The sequence below is a fragment of the Zalophus californianus genome, chromosome 13 (assembly GCF_009762305.2).
Source record: "Zalophus californianus isolate mZalCal1 chromosome 13, mZalCal1.pri.v2, whole genome shotgun sequence".
Lineage (NCBI taxonomy): Eukaryota > Metazoa > Chordata > Mammalia > Carnivora > Otariidae > Zalophus > Zalophus californianus.
Window position 1 is genome coordinate 64,917,321 of NC_045607.1, and position 18,000 is coordinate 64,935,320.

General features: G+C 37.0%; 1 protein-coding gene across 1 annotated transcript in view; it reads left to right on the forward strand.

Moving 5' to 3' along the window:
* The window catches only part of ZNF782 (zinc finger protein 782), a 64,807-nt gene that overhangs the window by 27,342 nt on the left and 19,465 nt on the right, over positions 1-18,000 (forward strand). The gene's annotated exons all lie outside the window — the stretch shown is intronic.

Genomic DNA, 18,000 nt, shown 5'->3' on the forward strand with positions numbered 1-18,000 from the left:
CCAGAAAATAGAAAAGGAGAGAATAATTTCAAACTAATTTTATGAGGTCAGCATTATCCTGATGTGAATACTAAGACAAAGACAGTACAAAACTACAGGACAGTTTCTCTCATGAACAGAGATATAAAACTACTTTTAAAATATTAGCAAATGGAATTTAGCAATAAATAAAAAGGATTATGTGATATGACCAAGTAAGGTTTATTCCAAGTATGCGAGGCTGATTCACTGTTCAAAAATCAGTCAGTGTTGTCTACCACATTAATGGGTAAAGAGGAAGCACAGAATTACAGCAGTACATACAAAAAATGTTTTTGACAAAATTCAACATCCATTCATAAGAAGTACTCTCTGAAAACTAGAAATAGAGGAGAGCTTCCTCCAGCTGATGAAGAATGTCTGTAAAAGACTTCCTGCTAAATAATATCATCTGGTAAAAGACTGGATGCTTTCTCTCTAAGATTGGAAACAAGGCAAATATGTCTGCTCTCACCACTCCCAAGAAAGTTCATCAAGGTCCCTGCATAAAAGAACATATAAAAATATTCTATAAACTAGCAATTGATAAGAAAACAAAGTAAAATACAATGCCATTTACCATCACTCAAAATAATGAAATACTAAGGTTTCATTGAACAAAACTCGAACAGGACTTTTATGCTGAAAACTACAAAACCCTGATTAAAAAAATCAAAGTTCTCAATAAGCCTGTAGAGTTTGTTTCTGGATTGCAACACAGTAAGGATATTAACTCTTACAAAATTGGTAACTGATACATTAAATGTAAATGTTAGACCAAGCAAGATTAAAAAAAAAAAAAAACAGCATTATTCCAAATTTATATGCAAAGCCAAAGTAACTAGAACAGATAAAACAACGTTCAACAAGAAGTATAATGTGGGAAGCATCACTACCTGATTTTTAAAGAACACAGAAATTGTCCCTTGAAAATACAGCCAACTGATTTTTGACAAAGGAAAAGACAATTCAGTGGAAGAAAGATAATGGTACAGAGCAAATGGATATCCACAAGGCAAAAAAAAAAAAAGAAAAGAGAAAGAAAGAAAGAAAAAGAAAAACTCAAACTTCACTATACAAAAATTCACTCAAAATGCTCCATAAATTTAAATTAAAATTTGGAGAAAACCTTTGGACCAAAAACTTGATGAAGCATTCTTAGATATAACAACAAAACTGATAAATTGGACTTCATCAAAATTAAAAATGTAGACTCAGCAAAAAACCTTATACAGAGGATGAGAAGTCACAGATTAGTATGAAAATGTGCAAATCATACATTTGACAAAGAACTCATTATTTTTTTTTAATTTTTTGTTGTTATGTTAATCACCATATATTACATCATTAGTTTTTTGGTGCAGTGTTCCATGATTCATTGTTTGTTCATAACACCCAGTGCTCCATGCAGAACGTGCCCTCCTCAATACCCATCACCAGGCTAACCCATCCCCTCTAGAACCCTCAGTTTGTTTTTCAGAGTCCATCATCTCTCATGGTTTGTCTCCCCCTCTGACATACTCCCCTTTTCTTCCTCTCCTGTTATCTTCTTCTTTTTTTCTTAAAATATGTTGCGTTATGACAAAGAACTCATTATAAACTCATAAAATTCAGTGTTAAAAAAAATCCAATTAAACAATGTGAAGAGTGGGGGGAACACTTACAAACTCATTTTATGAGACCAGCATTACTCTAATACCAAAACCAGACAAGAACACCACAAGAAGGAAAATTAGAGGCCAATATCCTTGATTTTCATCTGCAAAGTCCTCAACAAAATGTTAGTAAACTGAACTCAACAATACAGTGAAAAATCACATAGCACGATCAAGTGGAGTTTATTCCAGAGATGCAAGGATGGGGATGGTTCAACATCTGCAAATCAATCAGTAAATACACCACATTAACAAAATAAAGGATAAAAATCATATGATTATATTAATATGCAGAAAAAGCATCTGACAAAATTCAACATCCACTTATAATAAAAGTTCTCAACAAAATGGGTACAGAGGGAATGTATCTAAACATAATGAAGGCCACATATGACAAGTCCACAGCTAACATCATACTGAATGGTAAAAAGCTAAAAGTTTTTCCTCTAAGATTAGGAATAAGGATGCCCACTCTCACCATTTTTACTTAACATCCTATTGGAAGTCCTAGCTACAACAATTAGGCTAGAAGAAGAAGAAATAAAAAGCATCCAAATTGGTAAGGAAGAAGTAAAACTGTCACTATTTGCAGATGACATGAAACTATACATAGAAAAGCCTAAAAACTCTATGGAAAAAACTAGTACATCAATTCAGTAAAGCTGCAGAATATAAAAATCACTATGTAGAAATCTGTTGTGTTTCTCTACACAAATTATCAGAAGAAAAAAAAAATCCCAGTTACAATAAAAAATAAATAAATAAACTACCTAGGAATAAATTTAACCAAGGAGGTGAAAAACACACTGTACACTGACAACAAAAAGACATTGATGAAAAAATTGAAGAGAAATAAATGGAAAGGTATTCTGTGCTCATGGAGTGGAAGAATTAATATTGTTAAATAGCCCATACTACCCAAAGTAGTCTGTAGATTCAGTGCAGTCACTATCAAGTAACTAGAAGAAACAATTCTAAAATTGGTATGGAACCACAAAAGACCCCAAATGGCCAAAGCAATCTTGAGAAAGAACAAAGCTGGAGGCATCGCACCCCCTGATTTCAAACTATATTACCAAGCTGTGGTAATAACAATAATATGGTATTGGCATAAAAACAGACACACAGATCAATGAAATAGCCCAGAAATAAACCCATGCATATATGGTCAATTAACTTATGACAGAGGAGCCAAGAATCCAATAGAGAAAGGACAGTCTCTTAAATAGGTGTCAGGAAAACTGGACAGCCATGTGCAAAAGAATGAAACAACCATTATCTTATACCATACACAAAAATTAACTCATAATGCATTAAAAATGTCAGTGTAAGACCTGAAACCATAAAACTCCTAGAAGAAAACAAAGGCAGCAAGCTCTTTGACATTGATCTTGGTGATGATTTTTTTTTTTTTTTTGGATTCTACATCAAAAGCACAAGCAACAAAAGCAAAAATCAAGTAGGACTACATAAAACATAAGCTTCTGGAGAACAAAGAAACCATCGACAAAATGAAAAAAAAAAGCAACCTACTGAACGGGAGAAAATACTTGAAAAACCATATATCTATAAAGAACTATAACTCAACAGCAAAAACCACACAGTTCTTTTAAAATATGGGCAGAACATCTGAATAGATATTTTTCCAAAGAGGACATTTGGATGGCCAACAAGTACATCAAAAGGTGCTCAACATCTGTTAATCATTGAGGAAATTTAAATCAAAACTACAATGAGATATCACCTCACACTTGTTAGAATGGCTATTATCAAAAGAACAGGAAATAACAATGTTGGTGAGGAAGTGAAGAAAAGAAAATCCTTCTACACTATTGATGGGAATGGAAATTGGTACAATCACTATGGAAAACAGTATTAAAATTAAAAATAGAACTACCATATGATCCAGCAGTTCCATTTCTGAGTATTTATCTGAAGAAAATGAAAATACTAATTCAAAGAGATATATTCACCCCCATGTTCACTGTAGCTTTACAATAGCCAAGATAATGGAGATAACCCAAGTGTCCATTGACAGGTGAATGGATTAAAAAAATGTATTTACATTTATGTTTATTTGTATTTATTTACTTGTTTACCATGGAGTATTATTCAGCCCTAAAAAGGAATGAAATTTTGCCATTGTGACATGACCTTGAGGGCGTTATGCTAAGTAAAATAATTCAGACAAAGCCAAACAGCATATGATCTCACTCATATGTGGAATCTAAAAACAAACAAAAACCAAGCTCATAGATACAGAGAACAGATTGGTGGTTGCTAGTAGCAGGAGGTATGGAAACTTGCAATATGTGATGGGAGTTAAAGGGTACAAACTTCCATTTATAAAATAAATAAGTCATGAGAATGTAATCATAGAAAAAAGTGCCAAGAGGAATTCCCTCAGCTGCATTCCTTTGTTGGGAGAAAAGAAGAGTAGAAGGACCCCTGCAGCCTTTGTTACCAAGGACCCTAACAGTGCTCACTGTCACAAGACATCTTGCAACTTTCTCTAATGAGGACACCTATAGTCTTTGCCTATGGTTACCCTAGCTGATAGAGCTGCCTGGAGGCCATGGTACTATGACCCTCTGGAGCAGGAGACACTACTATGTTCCCTTTGGGGCTGGAGCCATGGCACCCTGGCAACACCATGAACATGCTTGAGTCCTGGACTTTGGTGCTGTCATTCTGTGTGCCTGCACCCTGGCACCAAAAGAGAACCTCTTGGCCATGACATCCATCTCTGGGGCAGAGGAGACCAGGGAAAGTCCAGCAGCCTTTGCCACCAAGGACCCCAGCAGCCTTTGCTGCTGCTGTAGACACCTGCAGCCTTCACTGCCAGCAACCCCCAATGCTGACTTCAGCTGTTGGAGCTGCCTGAAGTCCACACCATGTTGCCCCTACAGGGTTGGGACTGCCACACTGGACCCAACTAGCCCCCTCATGCCCACCCTTAGGTAAAGGGCTTTACTGAATCCAGTCTGTAAAGTTTAAAAGAAGTGAATGCTCCTACAAAGGACATCAGCACAAAACTACAAGGAACAGGAAAAAAAAAAGAAAAGAAAACATGACACTACCAAAAGAAAAGAATAAATTTACAGTAACTGACCGCAAAGATATGCAGATCTACAAATTGTCTGTCAAGGAACTAAGAATAATTGTTTTAAGGAAGATCAGTAAGCTACAAAAGAACACAGAAAGCTCAGTGAAACCTGGAAAACATTTCATGAACAAAATAAGTTCAACAAAGAGATAGAAATCCTAAAAATACTAAAAGAAAAGCAAATTCTGGGGTTGAACAACACAATGAATTTAATAGAGTCAACAGCAGATTTCATCAAGAAGAAATAATCTGTAAATCTGAAGGTAGGTCATTTGAAATTAGTCAGAGGAGAAAAAGCAATGAAAAAGAATGAAGAACACCTTCAAGAGTTATGGGACACCACCAAAAGAATCAGTACACATTTTCAGAGTCTCAGGAAAAGAGAAAAGAGCATAAAGTTTATTTAAAGAAATCATGGCTAAAAAGTTCTCAAATCTAGGGAGGGAAATGGACATCCAGATTCACGAATCTCCAAGGACTTAAATAAGATCAGCTTAAATAAGAGCACACCAAGGCACATTATTATCAAATTATCAAAAGTCACAGATTTTTGAAAACAGCAAGCGAAAAGTGACTCATCAAATAGAAGGTAACCCACATTAGACTATTAGATTTCTCAGCAGGAACCTTGCAGGATAGGAGACACTGGGATGATAATATTCAAAACACTAAAAGAAAAAGCCTTCCAAAAGAATACTATACCTGACAAAATTATTCTTTACAAATGGAGAAGAGGTAAAGTCTTTCCCACACAAAAACCAAGGGAGTTTGTTACCACTAGACCTGCCTTACAAGAAATGCTTAACCAGAGGAGTTCTTCAAATCAAAATGAAAATACAAAAGCATATGACAGCATAAATCTCATTAATAAAAATAAATAGGCAATATAGAATAATGTAACACTGTAATAGTGGTATGTAAATTACTTTTTACTAATATAAAAATTTGTTAATAGATACATAATATAAAAAGAACTCTGACTACAAGAATATGAAATAGGAAAAGAGTAAAACTACAGAATTTTTATGTTATTAAGCTGTTATTAAAATAGATGGTTATAACTATAAGACATTTTTGCAATAGTCAAGGTAACTTCAAACAAAACACTAATAGATACACCAAAGATAGAATCAAAGCAAAATAACATAAAAAATCTTTAAATAATTGATGTTAAGACAAGAAGAAAAAGACAAAAAGCTGCAAAATAGAAAATGATTAATAGCATGGCATACGTCCTCACCTTCCAAAAATAAATGTAAGCAGATTAAAAGGCATAGGATACCTGAATGAATTAAAAAACGGGATCTAGAGATACGTTGTCTACAAGCAACTCATTTTAGATTTTTATTATTTATTTATTTATTTATTTATTTTAAAGATTTTATTTATTTGACAGAGTGAGAGAAAGAACACAAGCAGGGGGGTGGGAGGGAGAGGAGCAGGCTTCCCACGGAGCAGGGAGCCCGATGCGGGGCTCGATCCCAGGACCCTGGGATCATGACCTGAGCCCAAGGCAGAGGCTTAACGACTGAGCCACCCAGGCGCCCCTCATTTTAGATTTAAAGACACATAGAGACCAGGTGCCTGGGTGGCTCAGTCAATAAAGCGTCTGCCTTTGGCTTAGGTCATGAGCCCGGGGTCCTGGGATTGAGTCCTGCTTCTCCCTCTCCTACTTTTGTAGGAGATGTGCTCTCTCTGCTTGTGTGCATATGCTCTCTCTAGCTCTCTCGCTGTCTCACTCTCTCTCTGTCAAATAAAGAAAATCTTTGAAAAAAATAAGACACATATAGACTGAAAGAGAATGGATGGAGAAAGATATTTAATGTAAATAGTAACCAAAAGAAAGCACAGTGGCTATACTTAAAATCAACAAAATAGACATAAAGTAAAAAACTGTATGGAAACAAAGGTCATTATACAATGATAAAAGGATCAATTCTACAGGAAGATATAACAATCATATACACACCTAACATCAGAGTATGTGTGTATATATGCACACACATATGCATATACAGGTATACCTCATTTTATTGTGCTTTGCTTTATTGCACTTTACAGATATTACTTCTTGCCTAAATTGAAGACTGGTGGCAAATCTGCACTGAGCAAGTCTGTTGGTGCCATTTTTTCAACAGCATTTGCTCACTTTCTGTATCACATTTTGGTAATTCTCAAAATATTTCAAACGTTTTCATTAGGACTTCCCAGGAAGATGGCATAGTTAGGGGGACCCTAATGCCGGGAATGGCCAGTGATGGATGAGAGGTTACTCCAGACTTTGCTGTGAAAGAGAGGAGAAGGCAAGGGGGTCAACACTCAGAGACGAAGACCCTTTGCTCTTCTTTCTTCTCACCTTTACTCGTACTTCAGGATAACCATAAATCTTCATTACTCTGTTTCTCAAGCAAGTGATGTGTGGCAAGGGGTCTTACAGAAAGTAGAAGAATCTGATTATAATAAAGATACAATGTGCTGATCACTTGTTCTACGAGTTCTGCTAAACATAGCTTTAGGAGACAATGCATACATCTCTTAGATCACAGGGCAGCTGTTCGCACTAAGAAAGCTTTGGGGAAAGCAACTCCCCGCAGCATTCCTACGGCAGAGTGGTTGCGCAGGCCTCAGCATTCCAGAGGCCTATGCCCTTCTCTGAAACCTTCCATCGCCCCCAGTGGCCTCCATGTTACATTTTAGCAAGCCACGTATTATGGATGATTTCATACTCTACATTAATCCCAACACCCTAAGCTCACCGCAGCCCATGGTTATGAGATAATGCTCACATCAGTGTAAATAAGCCAGAAAACAAGCTGAAGACTGGCAGAAGAAACTCCACAACTAAAGGTGGAGAAGAGGCCATATTGAAGAGTGAAGAAGGCCAAAGATACAGTCTGGAGCTAAATGGCCCATGGGACTGCCTATAGGAAGAGAAGGATGCCTCTCTCCAAGGGTATGGAGAGAAACAGACTCTCACACTGGGGAGGCCATACAGGAAAAATATATCCCTGTAACATTTGGCTTTGAAAACCAGAGGGGCCAGATTTCCTGAGTTCTTACAATCAGTGGGACTTAACACCTGAAACATTAAAAATCAATGGCCTAACCTCTGGGAGAGCAGGGGATGAGAGGAAACTGAGTCCCCTCCCCCCAACAGCCCTGCAGTGATATAGCATAGGAGTAGAGGTTTGAAAATGGCCTAGGGAATATCGGATGGAGATTTGTTTGCTAATCTTAGATCGTATGCTGGTGGGTCAGGGATCATTCAGACTTCTCCAGGAATAAAGGAGTTGGCAAGCACCATTTCCCTCCCCGACCCCTCAGCATAGCAACATGTAGGAACCAGCACAGTGGCAGTATGCGCTACCTAACTTGCTAACAGTGCCCACCCTACTCCCGTTCCCCTGTGGACTTGCCACCTCCAGCGAGGCCTCAGCACCAGCTCTCTTCCCACAGAGGACCCTCCCAAACCTTTTGTTAACACTGTGCATCCCACCTTCAGCCTTCACCCTCTGTGCTTCCGTGGATCCACCCCCTCCAATATACTTGGCTAGAGCCCATCCAAAGCACTGTGACAAGGCTGGCAGAGTGCAAGCAGCCACAACAACGGACAGCAACAGGGAGAGAGAACGATAACCACATACTGCAGTCAGACAATGGCCCCAGCAGGGGGCTGGGGGCAGACACCTGGTCTGACTGCAGGTCCCACCCACCAAGGAAAACTTTTCAGGGGACAAAACAGGGAAAGTGCCCTGCACTTCAGTGCTACTGCATCTGGCAAATACCTGGTCTGACTCATCAAGCCCAAGGCAGCCCCAAAGTGACCACTATCATCACAGGAACTAAACCCTGCCCACAACAAGTAGAGAGACTTTGAAGACAACTGTACTGAAGGAAAAAGTGCCTCAGCCACAAAAGAAAGCACAAGGAAGACACATAGGAGACACCTCTGGAGTTCTGGTGACCAGGGGACACTTCACTGCGGGGCACTACGGAATCTCTTCTTCATAAGGCAACTACTTGTAAGGGCAGGAAATGCAGCTGACTTTCCTAACACATAGAAACAGACACAGAAAGTTAGGCAAAATGAGGACACAGAGGCATATGTCCTAAATGAGAGAATAGGACAAAATCACAGCAAGAGACATAAGCAAAATGAAGATAATTAGTATGCCTGCTAGAGAAATTAATGTTCATAAAATTACTCAAAAGATTTGATAAAAGAATGGAGAACCTAAGGGCTACCTTAACAAAGAGATAGAAAATATACAAAAGAACCAATCAATGAACTCAATAAATGAAATTAAAAATCACTAGATGGAATGAATAGTAGATTAGAGGAGGCAGAAGAATGGATCAGCAACCTGGAGGAAAGCAATAAAGCTGAACAGGTAAGAGAAAAAACTAACACGAAATGAAAATAGATTTAGGGAACTTAGCAACACCTTTAAGCATACTAACACTCCCATTATATGGATCCCAGAAGAAGAAGAGAGAAAAGGAGGCAGAAATTTTGAAGAAATAATAGCTAAAAACTTCCCAAATCTGGGAAGGAAACAGAAATCCAGGTCTCAGAGACACTGAGAGCCTTGAACAAAAGCAACCCAAGGAGGTGCACACCAAGATATACAGTAATTAAAGTGGCAAAAAGTAGTGGTAAGGAGAGAATTTTAAAAGCAGTAAGAGTAAAGAAAACAGTTACATACAAGGGAAACCCCATAAGGTTATTAGCTGGGTTTTCAGCAGAAATTTTATAGGCCACAGGGACTGGCATGATATATTCAAAGGGCTGAAAAGAAAAAACCTGCAGCCAAGAATACTCTATCAGTAAGGCTATCATTCAGAATAGACAAAGAAATAGAGACTTTCTAAAACAAATGAAAGTTGAAAGAATTCATGATGAATAACCAGTGCTGCAAGAAATGTTAAAGGAGACTCTTTGAGTGGGGGGGGGGGGGAAGACCACAGGGGCACCTGGGTGGCTCAGATGGTTAAGCATCTGCCTTCGGCTCAGGTCATGATCCTGGGGTCCTGGGATCAAGCCCCGCATCGGGCTCCTGGTTCAGCAGGGAGTCTGCTTCTGCCTCTCCCTCTCCCTCTGCCTCTCTCCCTGTTCATGCTCCCTCTCTCTGTATCTCTGTGTCTCAAATGAATAAATAAAATTTTTAAAAAGAAAAAAGACCATAAGTAGGAGTAAGAAAATTAAGTACAAGAGCCATAAAAATAAGTGTACCTAAAAACATTAGTCAGGGGACTCACAAAATAAAAGGAGGTAATGCATGACACCATATACAGGAACTAGACCCTGCCCACAACAAGTAGAGAGACTTTAATATTTAAAAAAATATGGGGGGGGTGGTAAAGAATGGGTTCAAACATAAGTAAACATCAACTTAATATAGACTGCTATATACAAAGGATGTTATATATGAACTGAATGGTAACCACAAAGCAGAAATCAGTAACAAATATGCAAAAAATAAAGAGCAAGGAATCCCAATATAGCACTAAAGAAAGCTGACAAGCAGTGAGAGAAGAGAGCAAGAGAAGGAAGGAACAGAGAACAAAAACAACCATAAAAGAAGCAACAAAATGGCAATAAATACATACCTCTCAATAATTACACTGAATGTAAATGGACTAAATGCTCCAATCAAAGATATAGGTTGACAGAAGGCAGAAAAAAGCAAAACCCATCTATACGCTGCCTACAAGAGACTTATTTCAGAACTAAAGACGGGGCACCTGGGTGGCTACCTTTGTCTCAGGTCATGATCCCAGGGTCCTGGGGTTGAGCCCCGCATTGGGCTCCCTGCAGGTAGCTTGCTTCTCCCTCTCCCTCTGCCTGCCACTCCCACTGCTTGTGCATTCATGCTGCATTGTCCTCACACACTCTCTCTCTCTGTCAAATAAAATCTTTAAAAAAGAAAACTAAAGACACATGTAGATGGAAAGTGAAGGGATGGAGAAGTATTTATCATGCAAACATATGAAAAGAAAACTGAGGTAGCAATGCTTATTTGGACAAATAGATTTATTTATTTAATACATGGATAGTCAATATATACTACTCTATTTTTTTTAGCTTTTATTTAAATTCCAGTTAATATACAGAATATTAGTTTCAGGTGTACAATATAGTGATTTAGCACTTCCATACAACACCTGGTGCTCATCACAACAAGTGCACTCCCTAAACCCCATCACCTATTTAACCCATCCCTTCACCCACATCCATTCTGGTAACCAGTGACAAAAGAGATTTCTTTTTTAAGATTTTATTTACTTGTCAGAGAGAACACACAGGGGGAGCAGCAGGCAGAGGGGGAAGCAGGCTCCCTGCTGAGCAAGGAGCCCAATGCGGGATTTAATCCCAGGACCCTGGGATCATGACTTGAGCCGAAGGCAGACGCTTAACCGACTGAGCCACCCAGGTGTCCTGACAAATAAGATTTTAAAACAGACTATAACAGGACACAAAGGACATTATGTAATTATAAAGGGAACAACCCAATTAGAAGATATAACAATATTTATGAATCCAACACAGAAGCACCCAAATACATAAAGCACATAATAATAAACATAAAGAAAATAATTGGTGTAGTAATACAACAATATTAGGGGACTTTAACACCCCAGTTACATCAATGGCTAGATCAAACAGAAAATCAACAAGTGGCTTTGAATGACACATTAGCCAGATAGATCTTACAGATATATTCAGGACATTCCACCCTAAAACAGCAGAATACACATTCTTTTCAAGCGCACATGAAACATTCTCCAGAATAGATCACATACTAGGATGTAAAACAAGTCTCAACAAATTAAAAAAGACTGAAGTCATACCATGCATCTTTTCTGATCATAATGCTATGAAAATCAAACAGAAGAATCTGGAAAGAGCAAAGATACATGGAAGTTAAGTGACATGCTACTAAACAATGAGTGTGTCAACCAAGAAATCAAGGAGGAAAACAAGAAAATACATGGAGACAAATGAAAATGAAAATACAATGGTCCAAAATCTTCAGGATGCACCAAAAGTGGTTCTGAGAGGTAAGTTTATAACAATACAGGCCCACCTCAGGAAGCAAGGAAAATCTCAAAAAACTACCCTTACATCTAAAGGAGCTAGAAAAAGAACAAACGAAACCCCAAACCATAAAAGGAAGGAAATCATAAATATTAACACAGAAATAAACTTAATAGAAACTAAAAAAACAGTAGAACAGATCAATAAAACCCAGAGCTGGTTCTTTGAAAAGATTAACAAAATTGATAAGCCTTTTAGACAGACTCCTCAAAAGAGAGAGAACTGAAATAAACAAAATCAGACATGAAAGAGGAGAAATACAACCAACACCACAGAAATACAAAGGATTATAGAGATTAGGAAAATTATATGCCAACAAATTGCACAACCTAGAAGAAATGGATAAATTCCTAGAAACATAACCTCCCAAAACTTAAGCAGGAAGAAACACAAAATTTGGGCAGACCTATTATCAAGCAATGAAATTGAATCAGTAATCAATTCTGAAAAAACAAAAGTCCAGGACCAGATGGCTTCACAGGTGAATTCTACCAAACATTTAAATAAGAGTTAATACCTATTCTTTTCAAACTATAGCCCCCCAAAAAAGTAGAAGTGGAAGAAAAACTTCCAAATTCATTCCAAGGGCCAGCATTTGCCCTGATACCAAAACCAGATAAAGACTCCACAAAAAAAAGAGAAATTAAGATCTGAAGGATATAGATTCAAAAAAACCTCAACAAAATATTAGCAAGCCAAATCAAATAATACATTAAAAAAAATCATCCACCACAATCAAGTGGGATTTATTCCTGGGTTTCAAGGGTGGTTCAGTATTCACAAATCAACGTGATACATCACATCAATAAGAGAAAGGACAAAAACTATAGGATCATTTCAATAGATGCAGAAAAAGCGTTTGACAAAGTACAACATCCATTCGTGATAAAAACTCTTAACAAAGTAGATTTAGAGGGAACATACCTCAAAATAATAAAGGCCATATATGAAACACCCACAGCTAACATTCTCGATGGGGAAAAACCAAGAGCTTTTCTCCCAAGGTTAGGAACAAGACAAGAATGTCCACTCTCACTGCTTTTATTCAACATACTGCTGAACTCTTAGCCACAGCATCAAGCAAGGAAAAGGAATAAGAGGCATCCAAATTGGTAAGGAAGAAGTAAAACTTTCACTATTTGCAGATTACCTGGCTCTATATATCGAAAACCCAAAACACTCCAACCAAACAACTACTAAAACTGATAAATGAATATGGCAAGTTGGCAGGATACTAAATTAATATTTCTATACCCTAATAATGAAGTAGCAGAAAGAGAAATCAAGAAAACAGTCCCATTTACAATTGCACCAAAAAGAATAAAATACCTAGGCATAAACTTAACCATGGACATGAAAAGACCTGTACTATGAAAACTATAAAACATTTATGAAGGAAATTGAAGACGACACAAATGCAAAGATACTCCATGCACATGGATTGAAAAAAAAATACTGTTAAAATATACATACAAAAAAAAATAAAATATACATACTACCCAAAACAATCTACAGATTTAATGTTATCCCTACCAAAACACCAAGCATTTTTCACAGAACTAGAATTATCCTAAAGTTTGTGTGGAACCACAAAAGACCCCAAATAGCCAAAGCAGTTTTGAAAAAGTAGAACAAAACTGGAGATATCCCAATTCCAGATTTCAAGTTATATTATATGATGCTGTAGTAATCAAAACAGTATGGTACAGGCACAAAAATAGACACATAGATCAATAGAAGAGAACATTGAGCCCAGAAATGAACCCACAACTACATGGTCAATTAATGTTCAATGAAGGCAAGAACATGCAGTGGGAAAAAGACAGTCTCTTCAACAAATGGTGCTGAGAAAACTAGACGGCCATGTGCAAAAGAATGAAACTGGACCACTTTCTTTCACCATACACAATAATACTCAAGATGGATTAAGGACCTAAATGTGAGACCTGAAACCATAAAAATCCTGGAAGAGAACATAGGCAGTAATTTCTTTGACATCGGCCATAGCAACATCTTTCCAGATGGGTCTCCTGAGACAAGGAAAATAAAAGCAGAAATAAACTATTGGGACTACATCAAAATAAAAAGTTCTGCACAGCAAAGGAAACAGTCAACAAAACTAAAAGGCAACCTACTGAATGGGAGAAGGTATTTGCAAATGATAGATCTGATAAAGGGTTAGTCTCCAAAATCTATAAAGAACTTTACAAAACTCAACACCCCAAAAAACAAATAATCCAATTAAAAGTGGGCTGAAGACATGAACAGACATTTCTCCAAAGAAGACATCCAGATAGCACACAGACACATGAAAAGATGCTCAACATGACTGATCATCAGGGAAATGCAAATCAAAAACACAATGAGATGTCAGAATGGCTAAAATACAAAACACAAGATACAACAAGCGTTGGCAAGGATATGGAGAAAAAGAAATGCTCGTGCACCATGGGTGGGAATGCAAACTGGTACAGCCACTGTGGAAAACAGTATGGAGGTTTCTTACAAAGTTAAAAATAGAACCACCCTATGATCCAGTAATCAAACTACTGGGTATTTACCCACCAAATACAAAAACACTAATTCAAAGGATACATGCACTCCAAGTGTCCATAAATAGAAGAGGTTGTGGTATATACATACAGTGGAATATTACTTGGCTATAAAAAAGAATGAAATCCTGCCATTTGCAACACACAGATGGAACTGGAATATGATGCTAATAAGAGAAATAAGTAAGAAAAGGACAAATACAGGGCATCTGGGTGGCTCAGTCGTTAAGCATCTGCCTTCAGCTCAGGTCATGATCCCAGGGTCCTGGGATCAAGCCCTGCATTGGGCTCCCTGCTCTGCGGGAAGCCTGCTTCTACCTCTCCCACTCCCCCACTTGTGTTCCCTCTCTCGCTGTGTCTCTCTCTGTCAAATAAATAAATAAAATCTTAAAAAAAAGGAAAAGAAAAGGACAAATACAGATATCACTAATATGTGGAATTGAAGAAAAAATAAATGAACAACAAAATAAGAGAAACAAAAAAACAGACTCTCAACTATAGAGAACAAACTAATGGTTAGGAGAGGGGTGGTGGGTGGGGCTATAGGTGAAATAGGTGAAGGGGAATAGAGTACACTTGTCTTGATGAACATTGAGCAATGGACAGATTGGTGAAACATTATATTGTACTCCTGAAATTAATATAACCCTGTATATTAACTGTACAGGAATTAACATTTTTAAAACTTTTCATTATTATAATATTTGCTATAAACTGTTGTGATTACAACTTTCTGAAAGCTCAGATGATGGTTAGAATTTTGTAGCTGCAATGTTCTTTTATATGTATGTACATTGTTTCTTTAGCATAATGCTATTGCACACTTAATAGACTACTGTATAATGTAAGCATAGCAAATGCATTGTGAAACCAAAAAATTCATTTGACTTGCTCTAATACAGTATTCATTTTATTGTGATGACCTGGAGCTGAACTTGGAATATCTCCAAGCTATACCTAAATAGATCTCAACAGAGAAGCTAACAGCAATAAAAAGTAGGTAACTTCAGTACTCCACTTAAAATAATGGAAAGAAAATCTAGACATAAAAATTAATAAACAGCTGGTTTGAACAACATTATAGACTAATTGGATATAACAGACATATATAGAACCTTCCATCCATCAGAGGCAAACATAATTCTCAAGCACACACATTATTCTCCAGTATAATCACATTAGGTAAAAAAACAAATCTTAACAAATTTTGGAAGACTGAATTCATTCTGAACTGTAAATCAACAGCAAGAAAATAGGAAAATTAAAAAGATGTGGAAACTAAACACAGAGTTGAATAAATATTGGTTCAAGAAGAAATGAAAAAGTAATGTAAAAACTATCTTGAATCAAGCAAAAGCAAAAACACAACATGCTAAAAGTTATAAGATGCAGCAAGGGCAGTACTAAGAGGGAAGTTTATAGCAATAATGCCTACATGAGAAAATAAAAAACATCAAATAAACAACTTTATGTCTCTGTGAACTAGAAAAACAAGACTTGAGCCCAGAAGGAAGGAAATAATAAAATTTAGAGCAGATAAATGGGGAAAATATGCAGCCAAGAATACTTTATCCAGCAAGTCTGTCATTAAGACTAGAAGGAGAGAGAAAGAATTTCCAAGACAAACAAAAACTAAAGGAGTTCATCAATACTAAACCAGCACTGCAAGATATATTAAAGGGGACCCTTTAAGCAGAAAGAGAGACCAAAAGTAACAAAGACTAGAAAGAGACAATCTACAGGAACAGCGACTTCACAGGTAATACAATGGCACTAAATTAATCTCTTTCAATAATTTCTCTGAATGTAAATAGGCTGAATGCTCCAATCAAGACACAGGCTATCAGAATGGATTTTTAAAAAGACCCATCAATATGCTGTCTATAAGAGACTTATTTTAGATGGAAAGGCACCTCCAGATTGAAAGTGAGGGGGTGGAGAATCATTTATTATGCTAATGAACATGGAAACAACGCTGGAGTAGCCATCTTTATATCAGACAAACTAGATTTTAAACCAAAGACTATAATAAGAGATGAAGGACACTATATCATAATAAAGGGGTCTATCGAACAAGAATATCTAACAATTGTAAATATTTATGCCCCTAACATGGGAACAGCCAAACATATAGATCAATTAATAACAAACTTAAAGAAATTCATTGAGAATAATGCAATAATACTAGGGGACCTTAAAACCCCACTCATAGCCAGGGACAGATAGTCTAAGCAGAAGATCAACAACGAAACAAGGGCTTTGACACACTGGACCAGATGGACTTAACAGATATATTCAGAGCATTTCATCCTAAAGCAACAGAATACACATTCTTTTCCAGTGAACATGGAACATTCTCCAGAATAGATCACATACTGGGTCCCAAATCAGGATTCAACTGGTACAAAGATTGAGAGCATACCATGCACATTTTTTGACCACTGTGCTATGAAACTTGAGGTCGACCACAATAAAAAACTTGGAAGGACCATAAATACAGAGAGGTTAAAGAACATCCTACTAAAGAATGAATAGGTCAACCAGGAAATTAAAGAAGAATTAACAAATACATGGAAGCAAATGAAAATGAAAACACAATAGTCCAAACTCTTTGGGATGTATCAAAGGTGGTCTGAAGAGGAAAGTATATAGCAATACAGGCCTTGCTCAAGAAGCAAGAAAAATCTCAAATACATGACCTAACCTTCCATCTAAATGTGCTGGAAAAATAGCAAATAAAGCCTAAATCCAGCAGGAGAAGGGAAATAATAAAGATTAGAGCAGAAATCAATGATACAGAAATTTAAAAAAAAACAACAGTAGGACAGATCAGTGACACAAGGAGCTGATTCTTTGAAAGAATTAACAGAAATTGATAAACCCCTAGCCAGATTTATCAAAAAGAAAAGAGAGAGACCCAAATAGATAAAATCATGAATGAAAGAGGAGAGATCACAACCAACACCAAAGAAATATGATTATAAGAGAATATTATGAGCAATTATATGCCAGTAAATTAGGCAATCTGGAAGAAACGGATGCATTCCTAGAAATCTATAAACTACCAAAACTAAAACAGGAAGAAATAGAAAACCTGAACAGACACATAACCAGCAAGGAAATTAAAGCAGTAATCAAAAATCTCCCAACAAACAACTGTCCAGAGCTGGATGGCTTCCCAGGGAATTCCACCAAATATTTAAAGAAGAATTAACAGCTATTCTTCTGAAACTTTTCCAAAAAATAGATATGAAGGGAAAACTTCCAAACTTACTCTATGAGGCCAGCATTACCCTGATCCCAAAACCAGACAAAAACCTCACTAAAAAGAATTATAGACCAATATCCCTGATGAACATGGTATAGTATAGTATATTAATAGGATTATTCACCAAGACCAAGTGAGATTTATTCCTGGGCTACAGGGGTGGTTCAACATCCACAAATCAATTAACATGATACACCACACTAATAAAAGAAAGGATAAGAACCACGTGATCCTCTCAGTTCAGAAAGGCATTTGACAAAATACAGCATCCTTTTTGATAAAAACTCTTAACAAAATAAGGA